We start from the raw sequence: 3,393 nt of genomic DNA, 5'->3' as shown, positions 1-3,393 counted from the left end.
TTTTCAAAAGAAGGCCATTAGAATTATATACAAGTCTGATTACCCTTAACATAACAACAAGCTATTAATTAAATCACAAATTCTTCAATTCAAAGATTTGGTAGATTATCAGACAAATAATGTCTAACAGTAATTGATTTAACACATCACGATAAGTAGATTGAGTGTGGGCACTCTCAAGTTAACAGATATGATTATACTGCCTAATCTGTTACAGAGTATGTTGTTGCCAAGTAATGTAGAATAGATCCAAAGTAGTAATCCATAATAGTTTTGAAGAGGCCATTAGAATAATAAACAAATCTGATTACCTTGAACATAATAACAAGCTAAGTGTTTAATATGTCCTATGAAGTCAAAATTGGGCACCATCATGTGGTGAAATTTGGAATTGCATCACATCCAATTTTGCCTGGGAACAAACAGATTAAATAAATCTTAGTTTTGAATAAGCCACTCCTTCTCAAACAAGTAAACTCTGCCCATTTCGCGCAGTAGATGTTCTGTTAATATCTAGTATTTATACAAAGTCATAATTTAAATTGCTTTCAACCTTCATTCATCGGTTCAACCAACATTACTCGCTCTTATTACCAACTTGTATTGATTTAACTAAGCGTTTAATACTTCCTATCAGGTCTCAAGGCAAGATTTGGCAAAATACAATTTCAGCAAATCCAATTTTGCCAGGGAACAAAAATAGATTAAATAAACTAAATAAGTCTTCTTCCCATTAAATAAATCAGAAAAGTCTGTCTTGTAACCAGTCCTCTTCAAACAAGTAAAGTCTGCCCATTTTGTGCCGTAGATTTTGTGTCTATGCCTAGTATTTAAGCAAAATCATAATTTAAACGACTTCTTTCCTTCATTCACTTTGGAAATTTGGAATTGCAGCAAATCGAATTTTGGCAGGGAACAAAAATAGATCAATTAAACTAAATAAGTCTTCTTCCCATTAAATAAATTAAAAAAGTCTGTCTTGTAACCAGTCCTTTTCAAACAAGTAAAGTCTGCCCATTTTGTGCCGTCGATTTTGTGTTAATGCCTAGTATTTATACAAAATCATAATTTAAAGGACTTCATTCCTTCATTCACTTTGGAAATTTGGAATTGCAGCACATCAAATTTTGCCTGGGAAGAAAAGTAGATTAAATAAATTTAATAAGTCTTACTACTTCCCATTAAATAAATTAAATACGTCTTACTTGTTCCCACTCCTTTACAAAAAAGTAGTTTAAAACGAGGTCCCTTCACTCAACCTTTAACCCTATTTATTCACCTTCTAGGCTAAGTGTTAAAGGCTAAGTGTTAAAGGCTAAGTGTTAAAGGCTAAGTGTTAGAGGCTAAGTGCCAGAGGCTAGGCGCCAGAGGCGAGTTTTTGTGGGCTGAAGTTTTAGTGGGGTTAGTGTGAATACAATCCAAAAGAATACAACAGAATACAATACAATAGAATATAATACATAGATTAAATTCAATAGCTCTTACTACTTCCCATTGAATAAATTAAATACGTCTTACTTGTTCCCAATCCTTTTCAAAAAAGTAGTTTAAAACGAGGGCCCTGCACTCAACCTTTAACCTCAACCCCGCACGTCACATTGTGTTGTATCTGTGAATGTTGGTTGTGGCCAAATGATAGTTTTCTTTCATTCGTTTAGGTTCCACGGTGTTTGTTGGCTATGTTTTCCACTGTCAGAAGGATGAAAATACAAAGTACAACGCTTGGACGTGGGCGAAGACGTCACCGGTGAGTCCTTCCTTCCTATTTATTTACCTTCTAGATGCTAGAGGCTAAGTGTTAGAGGCTAAGTGTTAAACACAATACGAACAACACAACGATACTGCACTGAACAACACGATACCGCACTGAGAAACACGATACCGCACTGAACAACACGATACCGCACTGAACAACACCATGCCGCACTGAACACCATGCCACACTGAACAACACCATCCCGCACTGAACAACACCATGCCGCACTAAACAACACCATGCCGCACTGAACAACACCATGCCTCACTGAACGACACCATGCCGCACTGAAAGACACCATGCCGCACTGAACGACACCATGCCGCACTGAAAGACACCATCCCGCACTGAACACCATGCCGCACTGAACAACACCATCCTGCACTGAACAACACCATCCCGCACTGAACAACACCATGCCGCACTGAACAACATTATGCCGCACTGAACATTATGCCGCACTGAACAACACCATGCCGCACTGAACAACACCATGCCGCACTGAACAACATTATGCCGCACTGAACAACACCATGCCGCACTGAACAACACCATGCCGCACTGAACAACACCATGCCGCACTGAACAACATTATGCCGCACTGAACAACACCATGCCGCACTGAACAACACCATCCTGCACTGAACAACACCATTCGGCATTGAACACCATGCCGCACTGAACAACACCATCCCGCACTGAACAACACCATCCCGCACTGAACAACACCATGCCGCACTGAACAACATTATGCCGCACTGAACAACATTATGCCGCACTGAACAACACCATGCCGCACTGAACAACACCATGCCGCACTGAACAACACCATGCCGCACTGAACTACATTATAACGCACTGAACAACACCATCCCGCACTGAACAACACCATGCCGCACGAAACAACATTATGCCGCAGTGAACAACATTATGCCGAAATGAACAACACCATGCCGCACTGAACAACACCATGCCGCACTGAACAACACCATCCTGCACTGAACAACACCATCCCGCACTGAACAACACCATGCCGCACTGAACAACATTATGCCGCACTGAACAACATTATGCCGCACTGAACAACATTATGCCGCACTGAACAACATTATGCCGCACTGAACAACACCATGCCGCACTGAACAACACCATGCCGCACTGAACAACACCATGCCGCACTGAACAACACCATGCCGCACTGAACAACACGATCCCGCATTGAACAACACCATGCCGCACTGAACAACACCATCCTGCACTGAACAACACCATCCCGCACTGAACAACACCATGCCGCACTGAACAACATTATGGCGCACTGAACAACATTATGCCGCACTGAACAACACCATGCCGCACTGAACAACACCATACTGCACTGAACAACACCATGCCGCAATGAACAACACCATCCCGCACTGAACAACACCATGCCGCACTGAGCAACACCATGCCGCACTGAACAACACCATCCTGCACTGAACAACACCATGCCGCACTGAACAACACCATTCCGCACTGAACAACACCATGCCGCACTGAACAACATTACGCTGCACTGAACAACACCATGCCGCACTGAACAACACCATGCCGCACTGAACAACACCATGCCGCATTGAACAACACCATGCCGC

The sequence above is a fragment of the Syngnathus floridae genome, unplaced genomic scaffold (assembly GCF_059516105.1).
Source record: "Syngnathus floridae isolate MCC-2025c unplaced genomic scaffold, RoL_Sflo_1.0 HiC_scaffold_24, whole genome shotgun sequence".
In the NCBI taxonomy this organism is placed as follows: domain Eukaryota; kingdom Metazoa; phylum Chordata; class Actinopteri; order Syngnathiformes; family Syngnathidae; genus Syngnathus; species Syngnathus floridae.
The sequence above is the reverse complement of the archived record's forward strand: the minus strand, read 5'-3'. Positions refer to the sequence as shown.